The 15,057-nt window shown below is 34.6% G+C and overlaps 1 protein-coding gene across 1 annotated transcript in view; it reads left to right on the plus strand.

Moving 5' to 3' along the window:
* The first annotated feature begins 821 nt into the window (after positions 1 to 821).
* Positions 822 to 15,057, plus strand: part of LOC126816863 (forkhead box protein C2-B) — a 31,109-nt gene continuing 16,873 nt past the window's right edge. Inside the window, exon 1 of the mRNA XM_050543650.2 lies at positions 822 to 946. The gene's annotated coding sequence lies outside the window, so the exon portion shown is untranslated. The remainder of the gene's footprint in view (positions 947 to 15,057) is intronic.

The raw sequence follows: 15,057 nt of genomic DNA on the forward strand, positions 1-15,057 counted from the left end.
GGGCGACTACAACGAGTATAAATACAAATATCTTTAAAATGTTAATGCTAGAGTGCGAGAGTATTTCGACAAAGGAAGACACCCATAGGTTATGTCTTCCAAATGCCCGCCAAAATTTAAGCATTTTAAAATCAATGCATTGGATAACAGATTGGCTAATTTCTAAATCAACAATTAAAATCACAACTGGCCACATAATAGAACTTAGTCATATAATAATTACTCGATTCTTAATGAAATAAACAAACACGAGCTGAGATTTAAAAGCTTAAAAACCAAACAAATTCTCACTGTTGATGAATCACAAAGCAAAAGAAAGAATAAAAAAAAAGAGCATTCTATAAATATTGATACAGAACCGGATAAGCATCATCATGAAAATTAATAAAGTTGGTGCTAATTGAAAATATCAATACTGAAACATTATTACCCGAAAAATTTAATATCCTGTTTTTAGGCTGGTTAATACGAAGCGCGGGAAACAGTATCAAATAGAAGTTTGTTATTAATATATCGACACAGAAAACTGCTTTTAAAGATGATAGAGGAAGGCTAGAAGTAATATATGATGCGGGGATTTGTTTGACTAGAACACACTGCCAAAGTTTTTACTGTCAACATTCGCCATAACACCTAGCTTGCCATATGCGAGCTCCCTCAGATTGTGGACATAAAATTCAGTTGCTTTTAATAATAAACTACTTTCATCAAAGCTTCTTTAGGAGGTCGCGTAGTTCAAAAGTAACTAAATAAATACAGATAGCAATTTCCAAGATATTCTTTAACATTCCGTTTCTTTGCGTAATAACCATTTTGGTTTTGAATAGCTGGCCGAGAAGAATCTATGCGTGTGGTATAATATACTGAGATCCAGGCAGGGGTTTGGTTTATAAGGAACCGTTATTGATTCCCAGACTTTTAATATTAGACATAGACATCAAGTCAAGTAAGTAATTCTTACATCTACCCTCGAGTATTCATTTTTCATTGACATATCAGTATTTTTTTTCTTACTTAAAAAAGGCAGTATATAAACCGAATGTGTATACGCCGTGGGTAGAAATATTACACCGTTTATTCCGTCCGTCGAGTCGCAAGTCAAGTATCCGTTACGTGACAAGTGGCCCTCAAGGGAGGTGTAAGCGATACGCGAACTGAGAATCGCAAGACATGAGAACCTTCCCGCTAATCAAACGCTACCTACCTCTTATCGAAATCAGTCAAGCTTCGGCTAGAAATTTACACTTTTTGGGCTCGGAAAAACGTTCGCTACGTCGTGAGTTCGGCAAAGTTTACTTTTTCCCACGGTTTGATTAAGAACACAATGAAATTGAAATATCAAACTGTTGATATTCTAATCATGATGACGAAAATTAACAACCTTTTTTATGGATTTTTATGTTAAAAAAAAGTATATATCGCGATAAACATATTTTACTTCTGTTACCGCCTAGGATTATATATATGTTTCTTCCATTTCTTTATATAGGCAATATGTCTTTCACATGGGCTGTATTATTTTATATATTTTCTCAGTGAAACGGACACCTGCTAAATAAAGATTCAAATGAAACAGAATTGTGACTGAAATGTTCTAAATATTTTTCTTTTAAATTCAATGAAAACTCTACGATGTAATGTTTATTTATATTAAAGAATACAATTTTGAAGTAGACTCTAATTACTGGTAGTAGATACCGTGTTTAAGAACGAAAAGCGACATAGCAGAAATTATCGAAATAGCTATAAAATTTAATTTTAAGAGAAAATTGTAATTTTTTCGAAGAATTTTAATTAACAAAACTTCAAATTTAATTTAACATGTGCATAGATTCTATGATTTTCAAGCAGTGTTACGCATTCAATTTAGATTTGCGATTTTATTGTGAATAAATAAAATTGACATTTTAAATTTAATTTTTTGATTTGATAAATCTGGATTTACGGAAATATAAATCATCGCAATTCGACATACATTTATTACTTTTACTTTAGCTTGTTTGAAAACTACGTTGTAATACAAATTGATTTAAACAGTTAAATTTCAAATCTTAAAGAGATTTTACGTACGAATATAAAAATCGTGGTATTTTGTTACTAAAACTGACAGTAACTACGAATAGTTGTGTAACTTAAAATGTAGGTGAACTATCAACTAGATTCAAAAACTAGCAGACATTTTAATTGCCCCGTGTTTATTTCTATTATTGTACATTTAGAAACATGTATTTTTACAGCTTTCACGTTTTTAACATGTTTAACTGTTTTATTGAGTATTCAACATGTTTTCAGATTTATGGAGAATTTCAAGCATATTTAGCACGACATGCAATTATTTATTATCTTTTATTTCGTATGAAAGCTGAAAGATAAAATGTAGAGAACTTCTGTTGGGTTAGGCCTCTTTTTACGTCCCTTTTGGTTAGTTTTTTATAATTATTTGACATGTATTCGTTTCACGTATTGAGCAATATAGCTAAACTTTTCTTATTTTGTAACATGGCGACTACCGTTTATCAAGTCTGCATGATTTTATTTGTTTTCTGACAAAATATTTTTTCACGTGGCTGAAATGGCTAGAGCAGATATTGGTAGAAATGTTGGCAGATTTTTGATACGAAAAAACAGAAATTAAAGATATTAACTTCAGAAATGATGTAATAACGACCACGTAAAATTACGCTTATATGATTGCTAACTTCACCGGTTGTATATTAAAATAGTAATTGGATCAGTTATTGAAATGTTGACACGAAATAAAAACGACTCTATCTTCATCTATGTTGATAAAATTGGACATTTTTTTTTTCACTTTATTTTTTCACATTTTTTACAAACTATTTGCAATAAACCCCGTTATCTCCTTGTTATCTTTATTGGGGTAATTTATGTACAAATTCTTGTTACTGATATAACTTTATTTCACATTTGACAAATTCAAGAAGTCGGTTCTTTTCAGATAATAATTTTTACATGTTTAACTTACTGATTTTTTATAATATTGTCATGTTTGTTTTACAACTAAAATTTTGATCTGAAACCACATCTTAAAAGGTGAAATTCCTCAATGAAAATATCACTATTCTCGTTGTAGTTCCACCGCCTATGTGTATAAATCGCACATATATATATACGCAAACAAAATACATATTTCAAAATGATATACATTTATAAAATATGTATACAATCTTGTATAAACAAATTAAATTTAAATATCACAATATTTTCTAAAAACACAAAAATACCAAATAAAAATCAGAGGGTTAAGTTTGTGTCAAGTATCTAATGTTTTGAAATAAATATTAATAAAATATAAATTCAAGATTGAATAAACAAACACAATGATATGATGTTATATAAGTAAATATTTAGCGCGATTTTTCGAGTGATATTTTACGACCCCATTAGTAAATATATCCTAAAGGTAAACATAAAGTAAGAAACTTTTAATATATTAAAGTAGTTAAACACAATAATCAATAACCATAGTTTATTCGATATTTCATGCTTTATTTTATTCCTTTTAATCAAATGTACGTACTTATAGTTCACGAAGGTATAACAAAATGAAAATAAATTGCTAAAATTAAATGCAAAAACACGCAAGCATATTTCCTTTAATCAAATGTACGTGCGTATTGTTGACAAAGGTATAAACAAATGAAAATAAATTGCTAAAATTAAATGCCAAAACATGCAAGCATATTTCCTTTAATCAAATGTACGTACGTATAGTTGACAAAGGTATAAATAATTGAAACTTAAGCTAATCCATAATTTGTTTTTAAAAGACAGTGAACGAGTGGTTGCTGCCCCGCCCCAAACCACCCTAATAGTCAAAATTGTTAAGAAAGATATAAGAACAAATAAAACAAAGAAAACAACAAATATACGGCAAACAACGTTTCCTCTTTTGTTTACATACGATCTTGAACGGTAAATAATTCTCACGTTTATGTGGTACAAGTTCGACTCCGCGTGTTGGCGACTCGTATGCCGTTTGATTACTCCCCATGTAAATGGTGACATTAATATTCATAAAAAAAATTTTTTTATTGAAACGCTAGAAATAGTTTGTGAGAAAGCTAACCTTTTCATTTCATTCCATTTGTATTTTGTTATCTTCAGTTCTAATTTTAAATACTATATATAACTGCAGTTAAAATATTTTTCAAATGTTGAAATGTATTTTGAATAGTCACAAACTCGATCATACACTCCCATTGAATACGTTATAGACATGGCCGTATCACAAGAATTGATAATTATATCCAATGTGATAAGAAATGATATCAATTTAAAAACGATATCCAACTTAAGAATTTATAGTTTAAACATACATTATGCAAGAGCTAAATCTACCTATTGCAGGTCTTTAGGCCTGAAATGTTATCTAAATTATTAATTAGACATTAATTAACTTATCCAGGACATAATCAACTGGCATTGGATTTCTCCGATATTAAATAGATCAGAACAGTTCAGCCATATTTTGATTTAAGATAAAAACGGAGGAGCGAGCCATAGCTTCGAATAACCAGTACGGTGATTGAAATTATTGCACACGTCTTCGCTCGCAGTAGAGTATTTTGAATGAAATTTTCAAATTATTCATTTTACATCATCTATTTTCGAAATATTATGGCTACCTCTTTATCTAAATCTTACATAAAGTAGCTATCTGAAATTCCCGAATAAATAAATAATAAGAAATGATACCAACGTGATAAGAAATGATATCAATTTAATAATGCTATCCAACTTAATCACTTATAGTTTATGCATTAATATAATACATTTTGCTGTGCTTTGATTATAGCTATCTGAAATTCCCGAATAAATAAATAATGAGAAGTGGTATTACGGTGGTCTAATCCACCCACTGCTACTGATAAATTACTTATGGTCACTAATAATTTTATTGCTGGCGATGATTCGACAGTAAGGTCAAATACGCAATTTTTAATTTAAATGTTTAACAAGTTCATTCTGGTAGTTGTCATCGTAATATCATTTGTTACAGTATAGAAACCGGTAGACCATCTCGATTTTAAAAAAAAGGATCGTTTAAAGTTGTACATTATTAATACGAATAAGACCACAAAATAAATAAGTTGCTATCGTAATGGCAATTAAAACAATCCCAAAAATACTGACCAAATCCAGAGAAAAGGAAATTCTTAAAAGACAATTAAAAACAAAACAAACAATACACATCACGTGAGAGAGAGAGAGAGAGAGAGAGAGAGAGGGAGAGAGAGAAATGGGGTTTAACGTCCACTCGACACAAACTAGGTCATTTCGGGACTAATCTATGGTTTAATTTTATTTCAATAATTCGCTTGCAAGTAGGGGTCTTTAGCAGTGGGAGGAAACCGGAGGACCCAGAGAAAACCCACGAGGTTGGACAGGCGACCCTATTCCTTGTCACGTACAACCGTACACATCACGTAACTAACCACAAACACCAATATGGTATATTGATCAAGGGTTTCAGTTTAATAATATAGTAAAGCTTTCTATCTCATTAACTATTAATTCAGTTATAATGAATCCGTATTTTTATATAATAAGAATTTTACATTTATCCAGTGGCCAGGTAATGTAAATATAGTTTTGTTGCGAAATTGTTTGAATATTTTGAATTTTAAGGGACCATCGCACAATTGCAACACTTGCACCAGGGCGAATAACCAGGGGATATACCCATCTGCGCCGACGGAGTAAGAAAATTATGTCCCATTAAATAAATAATCGTGGGGTCCTTCAACCCACCCAGTTCCGTGGGTTATGTTGAACGGTTGCGACGGTCTCCATAACGCAGGAAGGATAGAGACTGGGGCGTGCAATCGGCGGAAATTCAACTGACTTTTCCACCGCCCCTTTCCTTTGATACAACAACTTTGGGGAGATCACGATGGCTAAGTGGGTAAGATGCTGGCTGGCTAGCCGGGAGGTCGGGTGTTCGATCCCTGCATTGGCCGAGAAAGTTCATCCAGATTTTCCGGCGTGGTTCCCACTTGTCAGTGATGCAGGGCGGGGGGCCCGTGTACACATTGGCGTGCACGTAAAAGATTCCTTGACAGTTGGAATTAGCAGGCCGTAGTGCCGCTGTCCTGACAAACGTTCCCTCGTGGCACACTGTATGGCGTATGCCCATCTTCATTAGCCCAGTTCGGAGCAGAACAGTAGGACGTTAAACCTTCATTTCATTTACAGCAACATTGTTATTTCATAGTTCCCGAGATGAACGTTCCCGGCCTCACTTGTTTTCAACTATTAACTTTACTTTTTTGATAAATTCAGAAAACATATCAAATCTATATAAAGTTCAATAGCAAATAAAATATTGTATATTTGTGTCAGAATCTATCACGGCTGACATGCCCCTTTATTGACATTAATAATATCACATTGTCTCATTGTGAAAACCCAACAGAACGCCGGTGTTCTAAATAATTTATGATCTTTTTTACATGGATAGTAAACACAATTTCGGTTTAGTTCATACTGTTTAAGCATATCTGAGTTTAAATAAAATATATTTTGAATAAATATATAATTTTTGAAAGCCTGCACGTAAAAAGAATAAACTATTCGATTGGAAATTTAGCAAGTAGATGCTATAGTTCACGGTTCTGGAAAATTACAAACAATATTTTTCTCTATTAATAATTTAATATTTCCTCATCATTGAAAATTGATGAAAACGTCAACATATCATTCAATGTGTACTCGATCCATCGTCGTAACGCTCAAATTAAAATTATTTGGGTGGAAATGGAGAGGCATGGCAAAGAAAAGATAATGCAAGAACTGTTCACATAATGCCTATTGAACTAATTGTTAAATGAGTAAAAGCATTGAGAAATGAAGGTAAATGTGTCAGGCAAAGCTGAAATCAAAATAACGAAAAATGCAAAGTGCCACAAATTGGCGCGTCTCGCTCTCCATATACAATCTGTATCTTGTCATCGTAGAGACGACGCATGGCCTATTCAATTTAAATTCAACATTAAAAATACTTCATTTTGCAGACTCCAGCGGGTTGAACAAGTACACATATATTTACCATGAATCAAGGCTCGTTTCCACAGATACAATATTACCGTTTGGGTTATGAAACGTTCCAGAGAGAGAGAGGGGGGGGGGAGAGAGAGAGAGAGAGAGGGGTGGTTAACTAAAATATAATCATAAGAAACATTAACATTTAGATAAAAAGATCGAAAAATACGTGGGGGAAAAACGTGCCCCTATTCCATGTCTCGTACAAGGCTTGCTTTAGATCTTCCCCTGTCAATTTTGTTCCTACCATATACATATTTTAAGACGTGTATCAATCATTTCATTTATGGTCGATGGCAAAGGTCTTGGGATCTTGCAGACACTAACAAACTTCATCACATTAGCCTCTTCTCGGAAGACTTGTTAAACTCCTATAGATCCAACAGGAGGGATGAAGTTGTTTTGTTTCGCTCTTGCATAGGTCATACTTTTTAAACTTAATTTTCACCTTTACCCCTACCCCCCCCCCCCGGATCCATTCACTTAATTGTTCTGCGTATTGTGTCTTGTCCTTATATTTGTTTTTGTGTAAATTATGTGTGGTGCAGTCCCCCTGCACTTATTATTAAAGCGAGAACGTCAGCCAGAATGTGAATTGTCAAGTTCCTTTGACAGTTAAGCACATTCTGATTGAGTGCAAGCATTTCAAAGATGTTAGATCCAAATATTCCCGTTGCCAGTCATTACAGAATATATTTGCCTATATTGTAAAGCATTTTTAAAAGAGATATATTTGTATAGAAAATTTTAATTTGTATATTCTTGTTTTTTCCATGTTTATATTTAATATGTTAACTGTGATACTTTTTTTATTGATGTATATTGTGATTTCATTTAATTTGTCTCGTAGATGTCACCCATATGTTTGGCGCAATATAGCCCGGTTGGAGCTGACATGCCATAAAACTACTTTTCATTCATTCATACGTACAAAGCTACAATCTTACGGATTATACCTGACTCAATCATCTAAAGTGCGTGCGTTGGACCCCCCCCCCCCCCATTTCAATCTCGTCAAACTAAGAACATTCAAACAATGCAAACCTAATCAAAAGTTAGCAAAAAGGAAGAACGGTGTGTGCAAAATAAGATGCTAGACATTTGTACCGATCGGTTGAGGAAATAACTTTTAGGCTTTACTATAGATTGATAATTCTGTCGAATGAGTTCATCAAACGAAATATTTCCTAAATCGTCATTCTCATGCAATGATAAAACGAAACTAGACCAGGTTAGTGATGTCACCGGAGTGCGATACCAGGACTATCCCTCAAAACTGACCCTTGCACCGCGTGTTGATTTATTAATTAACACATATTTCATGAGCTCATTCAATGGCAGAAAACATGGAGCCGATAATCGTCTCTGCATTTTGTCATTTGTTTATCAGTTTCAGTCACGTAGTGCAAATAAAATTCAAACTGCACAGAGTTATGTAACTTGTAGTCGAGATTCTGGGAAAGGTTGAGGTAAGATGGCGGTCAAAACTGATAATCAGGGAAAAAATACCCGAAATCGTCACACAAAAATTTATATTTATCTTAATTACAGTTATGGTATTATACACCGTTTTTGTAAACGGCTTTATTCAAATTATTATTTTATTAAACACCTTCAAACATACATTATGCAAGAGCTAAATCTGTCTATTGCAGGTCTTTTTTTACTCCTGAAATGTTATCTAAATTATTAATTAGACATTAATTAACCTATCCAGACCATAAGCAACTCTAGATGGCATCGCTAGCCCGCGATCGTTTATGGATTATGAGCCGATTTACTGCATAACTTTCCTTCCGGATTTAACGATTAAATGGAAAATCGAGGCTATGCATTTATCGTACTGACTTTAGTAATGATGATCGAGGCTAGGCGGAAATTTCAATCGCTTAGTTCTCGGTTCAGGGTGGATCAATTTGAATGATATTTTCAGCAAATTGCCTTTACATTATCTAATTTTTAACTGCCAACTCGTTATCGAATCTCCCATAATGTATCTTTATGCCTTGCTATACGCCGTGTTTACTATGCTTTTGGTCTTTGGGCGGCAAAACAAAAAGTAAAAAAAAATCTTCAGAAATCTTCACACAAAGTTTGAATGTACTTTACAGTTTTGGTAACATAAATGTATAGTTTTAAGTATTTAACACATTCTCTTCATATTATGCGTGCTTTTCTTTACCGGCATTGTTCAAAAATCTCATGAATAATCTGCCTCTTTATAAGAATAACCCTTGAAAACCAGCATTAATTGCACAATGTTCTCTGGTTTATTTCTAATATTAAACAAAAACTTCGAGACTTGGGGGTTACAAAGAAAAGTAAAAATGACATTTAAATACCAAACTGGACACGTTGACGTAAGCCGCAATGTATTTGGAAATTGTTTCGAAATCTTTGAAGGTAGCATGATTGGTTTAAGGTTGATCATTCAGTTTTAAGAAGAAAAAAAAACTTTTCCCAAGTAAGTGTTCCAAACACCTGGCGACATTCCGAAAACTAAACAAGTAAAAATCTCTGAAGCTAATGTAGAACTTAATCCTTGAACCAGCTGTAGCGACAAAATATATCAAATATAACACCAATATTTCCTTTTAGCTGCTGTAATTTGACTCGATATTGTATTAAAGACTATCCATTTATATTCGCAGTTTTTTGCTTGAATTTGAGAAGGAAACTTGCTATTTTACTTACAATTTTCCAGTAAGCTACACTTCTCCAAAACACAGAAACATCTAGCATTTCTCGCATAATGCTCAAACGTAAAATGACTGGGTATCTTTGATCTGGTTCATAAATATATAAATGTCGATTTAATCATTTTTTTTTCCGAATTGGATTTCGGTTTACATTAAAAGTGTTACCTCAGCCGATAGAGACCATGACTGAGTTGGTTTCCATGGTCAAAAGTTTATGTTTAAAACCAAACTATTTAATCTTATAAAATTAATCAGAATAAAACATCAGATAAACTCGATTCAATCAAATAGGGGTATTTAACCGAATTATCTTACACAGCCTAGGGGGGGGGGGGCACGGTGGCTAAGGCACTGGCTCGCTAGCCTGGAGGTCGGGTGTTCGATCCCTGCATTGGTTGGAGATAGTCCATCCAGATTTTCCGGCGCGATTCCCCCTTGTCAGTGATGCAGGGCGGAGGGCCCGTGTACACATTGGCGTGCACGTAAAAGATTCCTTGACAGTTGGAATTAGCAGACCGTAGTGCCGCTGTCCGGGCAAACTTTCCCTCGTATCTCACTGTATGGCGTATGCCCGTCTTCAGTAGCCCAGTTCGGAGCATTTCTCTTACACAGCGGAGTAATTTGTCAAGATCAAATCTGGTTGTGTGCGATTTGTATAGTGAGCTTCCGCATTACAATAAAATTCTACAAGGTATGATACTTATATCCCATTTCTTGATCATGTGAATATACGTGTATGATATTATAAAAACAAAACGTATTTGCCTGTTAAATATTTAAAATTTATCATCATTACGATGAATTCTGTTCATTTGTCTCTAAGCATTATTAATTCTACCGCACTTAACAGCATTACACAGTGAAACATGAAGACTCATATGGGGGGCGCCGAATAATTATAAAATAAAAATCCGATTTTGAAATAACTGATGAGCAAAAACTACCATTTTAAGTCGTAAAAATGTAATTTCATAGACAACTCTAGTGCTGGTATTATTTATCAGGATTAAGCTGTCTGAGAACGCACATGGGTGGCTATAATAGTCGCTGCATGATATTACACCAGAAAGTGGCATGCTAATATCCTCCTGTCAGTGCCAGCAGTTTGATGACCAGTTGGGAACTGGTGGATAGTAGACTTCCACCTTGGTCCTATAAATCACACTGGTCACAAGTCACTGGACCATTGCTGTGTTTAACAGATTTATTCTTGTACCCCGTGAAGAGTTCATCATCTGAACAGTCAGTTCTTCACGCTTACATGTGCAGTGCATTTTAATTATATGTAGAAGTATGTACGTTGGTTGTAGTACTAAAGCACCCAAGAGCTACCAAAGGAATACGCTTGATCGACCCTCCTATATCTAATTGTGCTCGATTTTGTTTGTGTAATTAATTTACCAGTGCGTTTGATATATGTAAAAAAAGGTATGCCGGTTGTAGTATTAATTGATTAGCATTTAAAGAACTACCATAGAAATACATCAGATCTACCCCCTATACTGTGCTTGATTTTAATTGTGTAATTCATTATTAACCCAAGTACGTATACAACAGGACTAGTACTTTGTTGGTGGTCATTATTAGCATCGATGTTTCATTTCGTCCAGTACTTTATGTTGCGGTGGGTTGGATGGCCGAATGGTTAGCACGTGCGCGCTGTATCATAAGGCCTGTCATTGAGTCAACTGGCGTGGTTTCGATTCCCCGGTTGGTTGTATGTGACAAGTAGTAGGGTCGCCTGTCCAACCTCGTGGGGTTTTCCGGGCCCTCCGGTTTCCCCCCATTGCGAAAGACCCCTACGCGAAAGCGAATTATTGAAATAAAATTAAAAACCATATGTTAGTCCCGAAATGACCTAGTTTGTGTCAAGTGGACGTTAAACCAAACCATTAGACAAAATTCGAAGTCCTAAAAAAAACGGTATAGGCAAAATAGTGTAATAAGGCAAAATAGTGTAATCAGCATATGAATGACGTATGCATACTATAGAATTTTACTATAAAAATCTACAATATAAAGTTATAGAAACTTAGCAAACATGCTGATGAACTTACTGAAAATAACTCTAGCATATATGCTCCTAGAATTATTACAATAAGTAAGGAAAATTAAGCTCTCTCTATCGTTTGTGCTAAATCCTTTTTCATTATATAAAATATATAATGTGTATCTACATATGTATATTATAACTTTCTATATCTATCGTTACACAGGTGGTAGAGGATGAATTAATGGATTAGCGAGAGTCAATAGTGTAGAAAGGGGGTTAGATCCGATGTCAGTAAATAATTATATACATCTAACACCCAGGTGGATATACAATTTATTATCTGACCACAAATATTCTTTATTTAAATAATACTGCATCTAGTTAGTGTGGGCACCATCGCGAGTAGATACCAATACACAATGGGCAATAATGGCGAGACCAATCTGATGTGTGGTCGTCACACAGGCTACATTTCCTTCATATAGTATTTCTTTGCTCAGATTCGCGTATTTGACACTACACACATACATAATTATTCATATGTTGACGATTTTGGTATTCTAAGCCACGATTTGTATATTATTGTGACAAGCTGAACAATCTCCCCATTTTACTTTTTCATTCATTAAGAAATAGTAAGGGTATTTGTTTGGAAAGTAACAAATAAATGATAACGATCATTATAGTTATTCATAATTAAATCAGCTGTTGGTTGGGAATTTCCAAAATTTGTCTCATGGATTTACAAATATTTATAGTACTCCCTATAGTTAGGCTATTTGTGTCCAAGCCTGGTCCATATTGAATACAGGTTGTCTATTTACACTATACATGTATAAGTGCAGGAAAATCGTATAAACAAACATATACCCATACGACAAACCAGCGGACATGAAAAGTGCTATCAAATCAAGTGAATCAACCCCAGGACCGACGTACATGTCCACTGCGCTGTATCATCCTAGGGTTAAATAGGCATCACTCAAATTTAAAACAAATTTAACTGTATAATCCCGCGTGCGGGCTAAGTTCTGTATAATCCCACGTGCGGACTAAGTTCTGTATGATCCCACGTGCGGGTTTAGTTCTGTATGATCCCACGTGCGGGCTACGTTCTGTATAATCCCACGTGCGGGCTAAGTTCTGTTCAATTGTTGCGGTGTACCTGAGTTTACATTCTTCTTAATTCAAACACAGCAATCACAGTTTCGTTTTGAGAATGTTCCCCCACCCTATGATTCTAGAAATGTAAACATAAATCATAAACAGGGCCTGGTTGAAACACCTCTGTCTAGGGAAAACTATTGTCCCTCCACGTATGATGGTAACGAATCCATTGTAAAATTAAAAAAAGTACAGATTCATATGTCTTAGATGAACTCTGCGGATTTTTTTCGGGATTTAGCATTGTTTGGATTTTTTTCGGAATTTCATTTTGTTTGGATTTTTCGGGGATTACGTATTGTTTGGATTTTTTGGGGGATTACGTATTGTTTGGAATCTTGTTTCATGATCAACGATTATGTGTGTGGCATAAGGAGGGGTTAACAGCTTTAACTCTGCCCTTAAATCAAATGAGATGATACAATAAATTGAACCGACCAACACCAGTACATTATCTCAGAAACTGTTCAAACTATAACTGGGTGGTAATGTTACAGATTTCTCAGAAAAAAAAGTAAAGTTTTACAAGATGCTAAAAACAAAATCATGTAAGGCATATTCTAAGGATATAAACAAAAGAGACAGATTTTAAAAGGATAAAAGCCAAATCTTGTCTATTTTCTAGACATAAAAATCTGTTACCACCATTTGATAGCAGATCCATATTAACTATTGCTTGGGTATATGTTTAAAGATAGACCACCTTGAAGTTTAATAAGTATCTTTGGGATAAAATGGTCTTAGTAATATGCACCGAACAACTGATAACTCGATTCGTGGTATTGTATTGTATTTTATTTATTTTGAACCAACAAGTGAATATATGAAATGAAACGAAATGGTGTTTAACGTCCTGCTTTTCTGCTCCATTCGGGCTAATGAAAACATATACGCCACGCAGTGTGCTACGGAGGAAATGTTGCCCGGACAGTGGCACAACAGCTTACTCTTATTTCGATTTGTAATTGCCAAGGGTTCTTTAACGTGTACGTCAATGTGTACAGAGGACCCCAGTTTTCATCCCATCCGAACGACTAGAAACATGTCCTTACCAGACCCTCTATCGTGCATCGCTGAACGAACCCGGGACCTCCAGGTTACAGGTCCATCGTTTTACTCATAAGCCCCGTTTACATTACAAATTTTAAGCGTGCCGGGAACGGTTCCCAGAACGGAACGGTTCATTTTTATAGTGTAAACGGGTCAAACGTAAGCGTTTCGGAACGGTTCGCAGTACGGCACGGTTAAATATTCGTAATGTAAACGCTATCTGGTCTGAGAACGATTCTCAGTACATATTATTGCGGGTCCCCCGGTTTCCTCCCACTGCTACGCCCAAGCGAATTATTGAAATAAAATTCAACCATGTGTTATCCCGAAATTGACCTAGTTTGTGTATAGTGGACGTTAAAACCCATTTCTTTCTCTCTCTATGACAGCTTTTGTAGGATAAATTGTGATACTCGATATACTTTAATCTAATGTTTGGCTAATTCTCAAGTGAAAATTTGACACAATTAAATTGAAATTCAATTAACTACGTTGACACCAAGTCTCAATTTATAAATCGAATCCGACACTTTTCAGTTTAATGTAAAATTGATAAAGTTTTAATCTTCCCAGGTGAAAATTGGTTTAAAACAAATATAAGCTGGTTGAAGGATGATAGAAAGATCAACTAAGTTTTAGAGTTACTTGAGACATCAAGTTGTATAGTAACACCTTGTTGTAGATTCTGGTATTTAGAACTTCTATTAAGCTGAAGAAACATTGGTTTACAATGAGTTGCTACTATTGAAGACAAGCGATTATTGCCCTTTGAACCAACCTGCGTGACGGAACAATGCGATTCTCCACCCTCACTGTGTGATTTACCAAAACTAGGAGTTGACATGGATGCGAAGAGTACACAAAGGTAAAGACACAGGGTTTACCACCCAAGTAACAATCGTAGAAATAAAACATGATATGCACGATGGTATTGATACACATCCCTCTCATCACATGATACACCTTACAAGAGCGTGTTAACTAGGTCTAGGTTAATGAATGGTCGTACTCGTAGCATCTCGATCATCAAATTAATTGATGCGTTATTTGATTATTGTTTGCATACTGCGCTACAGAGGTGATCAA

This window comes from Patella vulgata, chromosome 3 (assembly GCF_932274485.2).
Source record: "Patella vulgata chromosome 3, xgPatVulg1.2, whole genome shotgun sequence".
NCBI classification, from domain to species: domain Eukaryota; kingdom Metazoa; phylum Mollusca; class Gastropoda; family Patellidae; genus Patella; species Patella vulgata.